The sequence below is a fragment of the Balaenoptera borealis genome (assembly GCF_965194805.1).
Source record: "Balaenoptera borealis genome assembly, chromosome: 20".
Taxonomy (NCBI): Eukaryota; Metazoa; Chordata; class Mammalia; order Artiodactyla; family Balaenopteridae; genus Balaenoptera; species Balaenoptera borealis.
Genome location: NC_138879.1, coordinates 8,663,538 through 8,678,052, shown reverse-complemented (window position 1 = coordinate 8,678,052; position 14,515 = coordinate 8,663,538). Strand labels below are relative to the sequence as shown.

At 48.9% G+C, this 14,515-nt stretch overlaps 1 long non-coding RNA gene across 1 annotated transcript; it reads right to left on the bottom strand.

The window, feature by feature from the left end:
- Positions 1-207: 207 nt before the first annotated feature.
- LOC309618099 lies at positions 208-13,039 on the bottom strand. Its single transcript, XR_014238316.1, has 3 exons — positions 12,097-13,039; positions 11,901-12,007; positions 208-9,384 (listed from the first exon to the last, which is right to left on the bottom strand). It is a non-coding gene; the product is annotated as an uncharacterized lncRNA (long non-coding RNA).
- Positions 13,040-14,515: the final 1,476 nt, after the last annotated feature.

Below are 14,515 nucleotides of genomic sequence, written 5' to 3'. Positions count from 1 at the left end.
GTGGAGTCTCAACCACTGGACCACCAGGGAAGTCCCTGGGCCCTCCATTTTGAAGCAGGCTGCTTTCCAGAGCCCCAGGACTTCCTCACGGGGCTTCCAGGGCCAGAGACTGATGGCCAGACGGTGCCCACCTGCATGTCAGGCCAGGGAGACCCAGGGAGGTGAGGGGGTGGGGCACAGCTGAAGGCACAGCAGAGGCCACTGGGAGAACACAGGCCCGGGGGAAAAGCCGGGTGCCACTACCTGCCAGCTGGTGACCCCAGCCGGGTTACTTAACCTCTCCTCACCTGTGACTTGAGGGTATGGACAGTATCTACCTGGTAGGGTTACATGAGACGGTGCCTGCCACCCAATCCAGCCCAGGGTACACACCACCGCCATCATCTCCAACTCTGTCATCCTCGTTGTTCCTAACGGTATATGGTGACCTTAGAAAGGTGGGGCAAGTGTAAAAAAGACAAAACCACACCAAACCTGACTCTTTCACGTGCATGGACAGTCTGGACACGAGAAGCCCAGCTTTGAATGGCATCGTGGTCCACCCAGCCTCCTCTTAGACATCTTCCCAGGGTGACCCCTTCCCATGGGTCACTTGGGGCGTCTGCAGATGTACCCAAGCTCCCCGCTGACCGTCAAGGGGCACCCTATTTGCCAGGTTCCTATTGGGCGGGGCCTCTATCTGCCGTTATCTGTGATGGTCAAAGGCGATAAAGGAGTTGTGTTCTGGAGGGGCCCCCAGGTCAAAGCCAAGGGAGCGAGCCCCAAACTGGACGTCAGCCGCAGGGCCAGGCTGAGAGTAGGAGACACTGTGTGGAGTGTAATGAGAGAGGATTGAGGTGGGGCGGAAGGTCTGAGAGGCCACGTGCCCGGAGGCTCAGAGGGCGGCTGGCAGGGGAGAACCTGCAGAGAGAAAGCAGGGGCATGGCAGCCCTTCAGGTCCCTCTGCAGCACGTTTGGTTAGTGAAGCTGAGCAACGCCGAGTGGGCAGCGTGCAGCCTGGATCGCCCCCGCAGGCTCATGGGGGTATTTGTTTGGTTCTCTGGAGGGATGTGGGGGACGCTTATGGGTTAGAACAGGAGCCTGTGTGTCCCCGCCATGAGCCCCTCTATGCAGAGTGTTGACTCTCAGTAAACACTGAAAGAAAGTGTCAGTAAGTGAACTTCTCCCGGTCACTTTGAGCATCATGTCCTTTATTCACTTCATGTACATCAGACAGGATCCTTCTGGATCAGTTAGTTCATCCAGATCTTTGGGAACCTCTGGAGAAGCGTCAATTACCGTTTGCCAGCAAGCCTGGCCACGTTCCGCTTCCCTGAGCCAAAATCACAACCATCCTGTAAGATGCTTCACAGGCTCTTTGGACCTGGTGTTGACAGTGACGAAAAGGCACCAGGGAAGCACAATGAAGACGTTCTTCGTTCTTAAAAAATAAAAACGACAGTAATAGCTAACATTTGTGGAGTGCGTATGAGGAACCAAGTATTTTGCGTGCATTACCTAATTTAATTTGAGATGACCCCCTGAGATAGGAAATAAAATAACTCCTGTCTTACAGATGAAGAAACCGAGGCTCAGAGACCTATGCGGTGTCACAAATCCAGAAAGTCTTGAAGCCAGGGTTCAAGGCAGGCCCTGGCTCTGGTGAGCCCACTCTACAAGAAAGACGCTCAGCATGTGTGCAAAAGCTCAACGTCGGGACGAGAGGTGAGGAGTTAAAATTGTCGTGAGGAAGCGGTTAGAGGAAAGCCTTTGGGTTGCAAAGTTGTTTAAGGTCCAGTGCCACTTTCCCCCAAATGTCTTTTGAGAACTTTACAAAAGGTTACATGAAAAGAGGGCTCCATGGATAAGACAGCTTGTGGAATGCTGGGTTAGGTCAAGTGCGACAGGGTTCTTTGTGGCAGGGTTTCCTCAGGGTTCCATTAAAGCCGGCGTGGGTCTCTGAGAAAGGAGGGGAGGGAGGGACAACGGTTCTGAAAGCTGTTTGATCCAGAACTCTCTTCACCATCACGCGTCTGATGGGACTCGGGTTCCAAAGGACACACTTTGGGAAACACTGCTCCGTTCGAATCTGGAAGACTAACGTTCCCTGTGGTTGGCAGGATAATGGTCCCCAAAGATGTCCTCCCTCTCCTGGAGCCTGTGAATATGTTAGTTTCATGGTGTACAGTAAGGGGTAAACCTTGCCCAGAGAAAGGCTCCTGGGAGGTCACCTCGGAGCCCCGGGAAGGTCCTGCCTGATAAGAGTGTCTTTGTTTACCTGGGGGCCTTGGCCAGCCAGGTAGTCTGTGCTAAGGATGTGACTTGGCGGTGGGGGCAGGGAGGTAGAGAACTTGGGCTTGACTTCTGGTGGGGCTGCAGACTAAGGTCAGCCACGTGGACAGTCCGCCGTGTCTACATGACTGAGACCCAGTGAAGACTCGGGGCACCAAGGCTCAGGTGAGCATCTCTGGTTGGCAATACTCCATGTGTGTTTTTGCACATTGTTGCTGGGAGAATCAAGGGCCGTCCACACAACTCCCCCTTGGAGAGGACACCTGGGAACTTACATCTGGTGTCTCCTGGATGCTGCCCCAGGTACCTCTTCCCACTGCTGATTTTAATCAGTGTCGTTTTGCTGCAATAAACCATAACTGTGAGTGTAACAGATTTTTGTTTTGCCTGAGTTCTCTGAGTCTTTCTAGTGAATTATCAAAACTGAAGGTGGTCTTGGGGACTTCCAAACTTTGCACATGGCAAAAGGGACTTTGCAGATATAATTAGAGATCTTAAAATAGGGAGATTATTTGGGATTATTGGCAAGGGGTGGGTGGCTGCGGCGGGGGGTTCCTTACATGAGCCCTTAAAAGTGGAGAAGTTTTTCCAGCTGAAGACAGAAGAGGAAGCAGAGAGATTTGAAGTGTGGTGGGCCCTCCACCTGCCATTGGTGGAGGGGACACATGGAAAGCATGAGACAGAATGTCAGCATCAACTAGGAGCAAAGACTGGCCCCAGCTGACAGCCAGCAAGGAAGGGGGAACCTCAGTCCTACAACTTCACAGAACTGAATTTGGCAATTACCCAAATGACCTTGGAGACAGATTCTTCTCAGTATTTGCTGATCACAAGCCAGCCTGGCGGACACCTTGATTTTGCCCTTGTAAAACCTGGAGCAGAGAAACCAGCGGACCAAATGGACTTCTACCCTGTGAGCTAATTAATTTGTGTTGTTGTAAGCTGCTAAATTTGTGGCAATCCGTTGCAGCTGCAACACGAAATTAATGTACTCACCCTTTATGTGTTCTTTCTATTCCTGTTTTCCAGACCAAATTGCATGATCTCTGGCCCCCTTGCAGCAATGTTCCATCCTGGGCATCCCCAGGGTCTGTCGCTCTCGACCCCGGCTCCAAGGGTGAGGCCTGAGTGCCAAAGCTCAGAGGTCCTTTTCAAATTTTCAGTATGAAATGGGGTCTTTGAAGCCTGGAGAAAGCGGCAGGGGAAATGTGTTTGGCCCAACAAAAGCTATTTTGAATTTCAACACAAATATTCCAAATCTAGAAGCCTTCTGCAGCACACAGACTGCATGGAAAATTAAAGTTGCCTAAATATGATTATCTGGCTTTATGCTGAGTTAAAGAAACCAGACACAAAAGAGTCCATTCTCTGTGATTCCATTTCTGTGAAGTTCTAGAATAGGCAAAACTAATCTATGTGACAGAAATCAAAATACTGGTTGCCTCTACTGCATGAGTGGTGGGATGAGGGGGGTTGGGTAGAGATTGACTGGGGAAGGACAGGAGGGAACTTTCTGGAGCGAGACAACTGTTCTAAATTTTGATAGGAGCGTGGAGTACACTGGGATATATATGGGTCAAAAATCCTCCAGTTTGGGGCTTCCCTGGTGGCGCAGTGGTTAAGAATCTGCCTGCCAATGCAGGGGACATGGGTTCGAGCCCTGGTCCGGGAAGATCCCACATGCCGCGGAGCAACTAAGCCTGTGCACCACAACTACTGAGACTGTGCTCTAGAGCCCGCGAGCCACAACTACTGAGCTCACGTGCCACAACTACTGAAGCCCACACGCCTAGAGACCGTGCTTCGCAACAAGAGAAGCCACCGCAATGAGACGCCCGCGCACCGCAATGAAGAGCAGGCCCTGCTCCGCTCACCGCAACTAGAGAAAGACTACGCAGCAACGAAGACCCAACGCAGCCAAAACTAAATAAATAAATTTATTTTTTAAAAAATCCTCCAATTTTGTACTTAAGATATATTCATTTCAATATATGTAAATTACCTTTGATTAGAAATTAGAAAAAAAATTAGAATAATTGCTTAGAGAAAAACTAATTGAGTAATGCGAACAAGACTTTGTCATTTAGAGGAAAGGAACTACAGCTTTACAGATAAAACAAATTTCTCTCTAGACCTTTGTGCGTTTGCCCCCCACGCCCCATTTTTAATTTTGTTTTTATTTTTATTGTATTTTAATTGTTTTTTTTTTTAGCTGCGCCACATGGCATGCAGGATCTTAGTTCCCCAACCAGGGATCTAACCCATGCCCCCTTCAGTGGAAGCACGAAGTCTTAACCACTGGACTGCCAGGGAAGTCCCTATTTTTTATTTATTTATTTATTTATTTATTTATTTATTTATTTATTTATTTATCTATTTATTTCAGGGTATAGTTGCTTCACAATGTTGTGTTAGTTTCTGCTGTACAGCGAAGTGAATCAGCTATATGTATACATATATCCCCTCTTTTATAGATTTCCTTCCCATTTAGGTCATCACAGAGCACTAAGTTCCCTGTGCTATACAGCAGGTTCTCATTAGTTATCTATTTTATACATAGTAGTGTATATATGTCAATCTGAATCTCCCAATTCATCATCCCATCCCCCTTTCCACCCTTGATGTCCATACGTTTGTTCTCTACATCTGTGTCTCTAGTTCTGCCTTGCAAACAGGTTCATCTGTACCATTTTTCTAGATTCCACACTTATACGTTAATATACACTATTTGTTTTTCTCTTTCTGACTTACTTACTCTGTATGACAGTCTCTAGGTCCATCCACGTCTCTACAAATGACCAGTTTCGTCCCTTTTTATGGCTGAGTAATATTCCACTGTCTATATGTACCACATCTTCTTTATCCATTCATCCATCAATGGACATTTAGGTTGCTTCCATGGCCTGGATGCAATAAACATTCAGCACTGTAAATAGTGCTGCAATGAACATTCCTATTTTATTTTTAAATGCAGTAAAAATTGTGCTAGTCTCCTTTGCTGTATGGACTTCAAACTGCATGAAATGCAATAAATCTCATTTTAGATTAAAACAATATATATACATATGTATATAAAACACACCCTTCAACAGGCATGCTTGGCTCTGGGGTTCAATGGTGATAGATAGACGTTGGTCTGTTTCTGCTGGTCTCCATCCCTGTGGGTCCTAACTGTAGGAAGGTCATCAATGTGTGATAGACTGGGAAAGGATGGGGATTCTGGTATTGGGTATAGGGGCTGGGGCACAGGACCTTGACGTGCCCATCAGATGGGTTTGGGGCACATCCCACAGCCCCACCTGCCTTTTGTAACCAGGAGGGGCTGCGAGGGTGTTAAGTGCTCAGAGCGTTAACCGAGTGTGGAGAAAACATTCCCTCAAGCACTGAGGTGTTACAGTCTTGGATGGTCCCTGCTGAGATTAAGAGTTGGGTCAGAGTCGACCCTGCCTGCTTGCCTGGGTGGGAATCAGTGTCCCTCGGAGGAGGCGGGGAGCTGAGAGCTCTGGTGACCCTGCCTGCAGCTCCTTTTGAGCATCTGAGGAAGCTCCTGACAAAGGTTGGTGTGTGGATGCCAGGGAGGTCTGGGTCAAGGCTGCAGGATGTGGTGCCTAGGGGAACCCCAGAACCTGGGACAGACCAGGGAAACAGGGCTGTTCCCATCATCAGGCCTAAAAGGTGGCTGGGCAGAATGCAGGATGAAGACTCAAAGTGGAGGGATGTACTGAAAATAAGAAAGACGACAAGAGGGAGTTGGGAGTCTGGACTGGTCCTGGGTCCATGGAGCCTTTTGGAGGTGCTGATGAGCAGCCCATGGGTGGATGAGACCCTAGGAAACCCAGGACAGGCATTTGACTTTATTTTTTTAACCTTTAGATTTAGGGGCACATTGGTAAATTTTAACAACTGATTCTCTGAACCAAAAAAAAAAAAAAAAAAAAAGCCATGATTTACAGTATTTACCAATTTCTGTGGTGTAAACACTCTCCCACTGCGACTGATTTCAATCTATCAGCATGAACACAGGCTTAAGTTATACCATTATCTAGTATTTCCAGCATATAAATCCAATAGACATAAACAACCGCAAGAGCATAGATGACGTAAAACATAGTAATTAGCAAGTGATGAGTTTGAGTATTCATTGTCTTTTTGTATATAGTATGTTGTAAGTTTACATAATTTATTTTTTAAATAATGGCTGTGTTTAACAATTGGTTTGCCGAACAGCTGAAAATTTCACAATCTTAGGAGCCAGTATGAGCTGGCTCCAGAATTCCACTGTTGAGACTGAATCTGAGAAAAAAACAGCCTGAGTAGCTCCAAGCTGGGAGTTTGGGCAGTAGCCAAGACATTGAAAAGTCCAGTTGGAAGAATGGAGTTTTTCTAAGCAAGGCTCTCCACTGAGATAACACAGTCCCTGGGAATGTCATGAATAGAATAGGCCCTCAGTAAGCGCTGGTCCAGGAAATAGGCACTTACCTTTCCCTCAATTCTACCCCACTGGTTCTTTGTGTGTGATTTTAATACCTTGTATTTTTATGCCCTCATGTACAGTTTTCTGTCGATTTTCATGCCCCTCTTGACATCTTCGATTTGTTTTCCCACATCCTCTACATGGATTTCAGTGTTTGGATGTTAGTTGGAGGTTTTAAGCTCCTAGATGTCCAGTTCTGTTTGCCGATGGTTCTCTGTCTCAGCTGAATATTGAGATCTCCTTGGAGGCTTTTGAAATTCTGAGGCCTGGGTTCCACCCCCACCCCACCCACTGATTTGGAATTAATTGCTCTTGGGTGCAGCCAACAATGGGCGGTTTACAAACTCCCCTGGTGGTTCTAATGTGCAGCCATGCTTGAGACGTGATTCACATTAGTTAATTCATTCACCACATGCTGGCTAGGTTTCATTCATTCCTTAAACACTGACCTCCCCCTATGTGCCAAGTTCCTGATATGAGCCAGGCATTGGGGAAACAGGGGAAGAAGCCATCTTCCCAGCCCTCGAGGACCTCCCAGTGAAAGTCCAGTGGGGAAAACAGGCCACCAAGTAGAACAGTCTTGCTCTCTGTTCCCCAACACCCATTGCAAAATGTGGCCACAGGTTCCTTCCATCCCTGCATGGGCATCCCTTTGCAATGTGACTTTGCCAGTCCTTCCATCCAAAGGTGAAGTCTACTCTACATTCCCTAGACTTGGTCTGGCCTTGAGATTTGCTTTGGCCAATAGAATGTGGCAGCGGTGGCATGTGATGAAGTTTAGGCAAACCGTGAAGTTGAAGGGGACCATCCTCCAAAAGACTGCCCTCTCAGATACCAGCCACAAGTTTTGGGGTCCCAGAACCATGCTCACTTCAGACCAGCTGGCTGTGAATTTGGGGGTCCCCAGAACCACCCTCAGGTTGGACAATTCACTTAGAATGACACAGAGCTTAAGAAGATACTATATTTACTATTACAGTGTTATAACAGTGAATGGATGCAAATTAGAACCAGCCAAAGGGCAGGGTGAAGGGCAGGTAGGGGTTCAAACATGAAGCATCCAGTCATCCTTCCTGTGGAGTCCTGGATGGTGTTACTGTCTCCTCGCTACAATACATGACAATACTCGAGTCTTGCCGACCAGGGAAGCTCACCAAGCCTTGGTGTCCAGAGTTTTTACTGGGGCTCAATCACATACTGCCACATGGTTGCCCTTCAGTTTCCAGTTCCTTTAGAAGCTGCAACTGATGTGGCATGTCCCAAAGCCCCATCATAAATCACATTGATTTTAAATTCCAGGAGCCAAAGCCCCCAACAGGCAGGATATTGCAGCGGCCTAGAGATTGTGTTCCAGCAGCTGAGGGCAGAGGCCAAACCTCCGTTTGGTTAATGTTAATTCTTCATTCAGGCATCATATAACTTTCAGCTTTCACTAGTACCCTCTCAGAATGTCCATGTCACCCTATGAAAAAGCCCAGGCTAACCTCCCTGAGGGTGAGAGACTCCTTGGAGGAAGATGTCAGCCTGACAGCCTGCACCAACCTCTAGACAGAGTGAATGAGGCTCTCAGGCTGTCCAGCCTCAGTCGAGCCACCAGATGACTGTAGTGACCCTAGGATAGGTTACCAGATAAGATATAGGAAGCCCAGTTCAATTTTAATTCCATATAAATGATAAATAATTTTTAGCATAAACTATTGCCTGGGACATATTTTTACTGAAAAATTATTTGTTGTTTCTTTGAAATTAAAATTTAACTGGGCATCATGTATTTTTATATGCCAGATCTGACCATCCTACCATGAGCGAGACTGTAAAAGACCTGCCCAGTGGTGCCCAGTCTGAATTGTTGATCCAGGGAGTTAGGAGCGAATAAAATAGTGTTGTTTTAAGACCTAAGTGTTGGGGTGCTTTGTTCCACAGCAACAGATAATGGATGCACCATCCCCAATGGTGAGTCTGGGGATGGTGCATCCATTGTCTATTGGAGCTCTCAAACTCCTCCATGCATGAGAAGCACACAGAGAGCCTGTCAACATGCAGTTTGAAAAAAACTAATAGCATTTCAGGTTTAACATAGATAAAGTGTTTTTACATAAAATCATGTGCTTTTCATTTTGTAAAACCTTAGACATTTTTATTTGGGAAATCTTTGTTTCCTTAGGGAATTACATTAGGTATTGTTAAGGTCATCTTCTGTTGAACAGTGGTTAAACCATGGTAATTATATTAGCTAATAGCATATAGTTTTTAAACTATATGCTATTAAAATGCAGTTTGCTGAGGCCTACCCCCAGAGTTTCTGATTCAGTGGTTCTGGGATGGGGTCCAAGAGTCTCCAGTTCTGACAAGTTCTCTGCTGAGACTGATTCTGCTGGTCTGGGGTCCACGCTTTGACAACCAGGGGTCAATTTGATCCAGGGAATAAATCGTTTCATGGCCAGTGATTGGCTCAGGAACGACCACGTGACTCCATTCTGACCAATGAGTGCTGAGAGGAAGTCTGCTGAAGAACTTCTAGGAAAGACATTCGTGGCTCTTTTCTTCCTTTGGATGCTGTTCTCCGGATTCGATGCCTGGAGCCACCTCAGCCATCTGGCAGCCCTGAGGGGAGCCAGCCTGGGGTCATGGCCAACATCCTGGGGAAGGCAGAGCAGGGAGAGAGAGAAGCTGGGTCCTAGTGACATTTTTGATCAGCTGGCAGCAGCCTGCTCCCTGCCCCTCCCCCACTGCTCCCGCTCTGGAGACAGCAAACGCCTTATCGATAAAGCCAAATTGATTCAGGGTCTCTGTTACTGCAACTAAAAGTACCTAAACCGATTTACCAACAAGCAGTCGCCAGACGCCATGACAGATGCTAGAATGGAAATAGACGCAGAACCTACCTGACACAGGTCACTGAGGTGCTTCTTGAAGCTTTTCATGGACCGAGCTAGTGGTGATGTTGGGATGCAGATGGTGGGATGTGAGGATGGGAGAGCACGCTAACCTTTATCCTTGTGCCCGAGTTTCAAGGTTAGAGCGTCAAGGTGTAGGGACCACTTGACAGCAAATGTCAGGAGTGCCGTGTGCCTCGGCAGTGCAGCACTCGACCCAATACTCAATACTCGACTGGATATGAGGGGAGGGGGTTGGCGAGGGGGACTCTCCAAGCTCTTCTAAGCTTCCCTGGTGTGGGGTGGAGGAAGTGGGGCTGCTTCCTAACTACTTTCGCGTGGGGAGATTACTTTTCAGTCTTCGAGGAGAATTAAAAGAGATTTTCGCTACTGGGTTTGCCTTAAGGAGACAAAGAAACCCTTGGTTTATTGGATTAGCATCACTGAGGCAGCAACTCGTGAGCAGGACAGTAGAATCTCAGAAGCACTTGGCCACTGTCAAAACCTTGCCTTGGGGCTGCTAAAGCTTTTTGTTTCTTTGGGGCATGGTCTAAAAATAAAAAATAAGGTCCAACGTCCTGAGCACAAGCCATTCAGATGCCACATCATGACTGACATCATTTTTCTGGCAAATATATGTCCCAGAACAAAGCGAAGGAAGAAGGGAGAACAGGATGATGGAGCTGGGTGCTTACAAGGCAACTTGAGGTTCAAGGTCAGAGCCTCTGCTGCAGGGCTCGGGGGAAATGGGCAAAACAGGAAGTCATCTGTGACCATAAAGGTAATTTGTGTGAAAGCCAGGCGTGGAAGGAGTCATTCAAAAAAAAAATTGAGTTAAAATTCACATAACATAAAATAACCCTTTTAAAGTGAACAATTCAGTGGCATTTAATACATTCACAGTGTTGTGCAACCATCACCCCTGTCTAGTTCCAAAACATTTTCATCACCCTAAAAAGAAACCATGTACCAATTAAGCAGTCACTCCCCATTCCTCCTTCTCCCCACAACTGCCAAGCTTCTCTTTATGGATTTACGTATCCTGGACATTTCACATAAATGGAAACAAACAATATGTGGCCTTTTGTGTCTGGTTTCTTTCACTTAGAGCAACATTTTCAGGGTTCATTCATGTCTAACATGTCTATGCTTCACTCCTTTTTACGACTGAATGGTATTCCATTTTACAGCTGCATCACATGTTGTAGCCTATATCAGTGCTTCGTTCCTTTTTATGGCTGCATAATGTCCCATTGTATAGATGAACCACATTTTTTTTATCCATTCATCAGCTGATGGACATTTGGGTTGTTTCCACCTTTTGGCTACTCCGAATAATGCTGATTGAGCATTCATATACATGTATTTGTTTGAATACCTTTCTTTAATTCTTTTGAATGTATTCCTAGGAAGTATAACTTCTTATAGGGCAAGCCTAAGTGAGCGGGCACACACATATGTTCACAAATGTACCTGCACACACATGTAAACACACATACATCCAAGAAACCCACAGATGGGGGGTTGGGAAAACGTGACTGCTCTTACACCCCCAAGTTGATATATAAGCAGCATAACACAGGCTCCCACACTTAGTAAAAACAAAATCCCTGCCCCCCACAGTGGTCAGATAAACGATGGTACATTCAGAAGAAAGAATACAATGCAGCTCTTAAGACTCTATTTTGCAAGACTATGGGATTATGTTCAGTAGAACAGGCAGAAAGCAACAGCGTAATATGTAATATGATCACTATTTGGTTAAAAATCCATATGCACAGACGAAGGGCTGGAAGAAAATGCGTGATGAGACTACAGGCTTTATTTTCCTTCCTTGTAATTTTGTATTTTACAAATTTTCTACATTGAAAATATTAGGAGGATTAAATGAGCTAATGTATCTAAAAGACTTAGAACAGGGCTTGTTGTATAGTACGTGCTATATAGGTATTTACTCTAATTATAATGATTTCTGCTTATAATCAGACAATTTTTAAAGAAAAAATACTTTCTTATTTCTGTCTTTCCTCAGGATTGGAGCAAGTGCCGTGAGAGGGCGGGGAGGGTCTGGTGGGGAGGGCAGGCGCTGGCTTCATGGATGTGGTGAGAAAGACAGCTTCCCATCCCTGGCAATTGTCCCTGGATGGGGCAAGAATCCACCCCCACCACTGAGATCCCCATCCAATCTAGAAATTCTGCAAAGGGGCCTTCGATGTGCTGTCAACAGACTGTTGCTAGGAAAGGTATAAAATAGCATCTGACCGGAGCCAAGGTGATACCTGAGGATGGCGTTAGTCCCAGGGGAGCTGTAGTTTCCAGGTATCCAGGGGGCTCTGCCCGATGAAAAGCACCCCATTACAGGTTTCTCCCCCCGACACCCAGGGCCCTGGGGGGAGGAGGAGGGTCAGCAGGGGACAAGATGGGGTGTGCCTGTACCCCCTGCCTCCCACCCCCTTTCAGGTATCAGGAAGGTACCTGGACGCCAGGTGTCCAGACGCTGTGCCTGCGTAGCTTTGCCACAAGGGGGAGCTCCGGGCACCACGAGAAACTTCGATATGCCGCCTGTTAAAGAAAAGGAAAATGATTATCATCTTCTTATGGCGAGGGACAATGTTTTAGATGCAGCGGATCATTCCTAACCCGGGTGGTGCAAATTGGGCAAAGGAGGAGCTGGGGGCAGTTGGTGTCATTTCTCTGCCTGGCCTCAGGACAGGGCCTGAAGGTGGAGGCCTGGCCTTCTGCAGAGACATTTGCTCTTCCCGAGAGAGGCGGGTCTGGGCAGGGTGCCGGAGGCTGAGAGGCAGAGACTTCGGGTGCCCAAAGGGGCCCCAGAGGGCCGAGGGGGCCAGAGCTGGTCCCTCCCAGGCAGGCTGCCTAGAGGCTTCCGGAGGGCAGGCAGGGCGGCGACCTCTGGGGTTAGCAGAGGGCTTGGGCCCCAGTGTCTGCTCGGCGTTGAGGCCTGTCTGCTGGGGCTCTTCAGAGCCGTCTGGCACACAGCAGCTAAATATCAAAGTGTTTACAGCGTGTGTGGCCGTGCGTGCGTGGCGTGTCCTCTGTGTGCCCACAGAATGCGTGCTGGTGGCCAGAGTGGAATGTTTCTGCCTGGGGCTTTCTGAGGTGAAACTTGACCTCATCTCTGCTATCAAATACCCAGGCCTCCAGCCCAGAACGCATACACACACACATGCACACCTGTGCACACATATGCACAGATGCACACACATACACACCTCTACTGGTTGGAGATAAGGTGCCAAGAGACTCCAAGATGAACAGAAAAATGCAGAGGCTGGTGCAAGCCAAACCTCCAGGCTCCTGGTTACCTGTAATCAGCTCTCCTGAGTCATGACTGAGGCAGAAACCCAGTGATTTTCCTGCTGACTTCCCGGGGAAGTGCCCCTAATGTCATTTGCTTCTAAGTGGAGCTGGCTGTGCTTTTCTGGAGACTCAGCCAGGGTCGGGGGAGCCGGGATCCTGGGAGGAAAGGAGCAGACCTGGGCTGGGCCAGGCTGAAGTTGCTGGAGATTCTGGCACAGCGGGGGGGAAATCCAGGCCCACACCCAGGGAGGGGACAGAGAGGCAGGGTGAGAGCAGAAGATCCCCTTCTGCCGGCCTGCGTGCGGAGCTGTGACCTCAGCCTGGCTCTGCTCCGCGCGTGACCTTTCAACCTTGAAAGCAGAGCCGGGAGTTTTTTGTTTCTGTCCTGGGTGCCGTGGGCACCCGCTTCCCCCGCTCCACAGGGTGGTGAGCTGCTGCGCTCCCCGGCTGCTTGGCCGGGGCGGTTTGGAGAAGAGCCTCCTCTAGCTTCCGGCTAAGGCGCTGCCCCGCCTGGCTGCCCGCTTGTCCCCTCGAATTCTGCCCCTGAGCACACACACGCTGCCCTTCCTGCCTCTCAGGCTTTCTGCCCCTCCCCACCCCAAAGCCCTTCCCTCCTCTCATCCCTCAAAGCCCTGCCCTCATCCCCGCACACTTCTTCTTTTTAAAAAATGAGCCTTTTTCTTCCTCAGAAAATTGCCCTCTTTCCGCCCACCTCATCCTGGGAGGGCCTTTACGGTAAGGAGTAAGGAGAGGCTTCCTTTGTGTGATTCCTGCCTGAGTCTGTCTGCAGAGGTCTGTGGGAAGGAGGCCTCCTGCAGGATCCGACCCCAGAATGGAGCTGGGATCCTGGGCAGGGAAGGGAGTGGAGAAGGGGGAGGCTGGGAGATGGAAAAAGACAAGGGGATTGTGGGGCTGAAAGGGAGGGAGGCCAGGGAGAGAGGGGCCTCCTGGTGAGATGTGGGTGTGGGGAGGGATGGCAGATGACCCCATGGGGGGGTGTTGAAGGAACATTTGCACTGCCCTCTGGGCGCCGTGAGCACAGGACAGGCCATGACGAGACCTTCCCTCCTAGGAGTGTCTTCACACCGCACTGTCCCAAGGCTGCAGGGACAGCCTGGGGGTTACATGCAGGCAACAGAGATGCTGCTGGACCCAGTCTGGGGATCTGAGGCCCCAATCCCAGACCACTGTCTAGATTCCCTAGGTTCCCCCATCCCAGGGTAGGGGGAGAGGGTGCAGACGGAGGCATCACACCATTTGCAGGGACCAGGGTGGGCAGAAGAGGAGGAATGGTGGACGGGGCCAGGCCTGGGCGGGCAGGACGGTCCAGCCTCCGGAGCTGACCTCTCCAGGCAGCCAACTGGAGGGTGAGATGGTGCCCCAGCCGTTCAGCCTGGACCCGCCCTGCAGACACCCTTAAGCCCTCCTCACCGAGGTTCCCCCTTGGCCCTCAAGGTGAAGCCTGGACTCCCTGAAGCCCTGCCTGGTCCCGAGACGGCCCTCCCTGGGAGGCTGCTGCCTGAGCAGGCCCCGCGTTCAGTCCTGCAGCCAAAGCGACGCGACCAGAAGAAGCAGA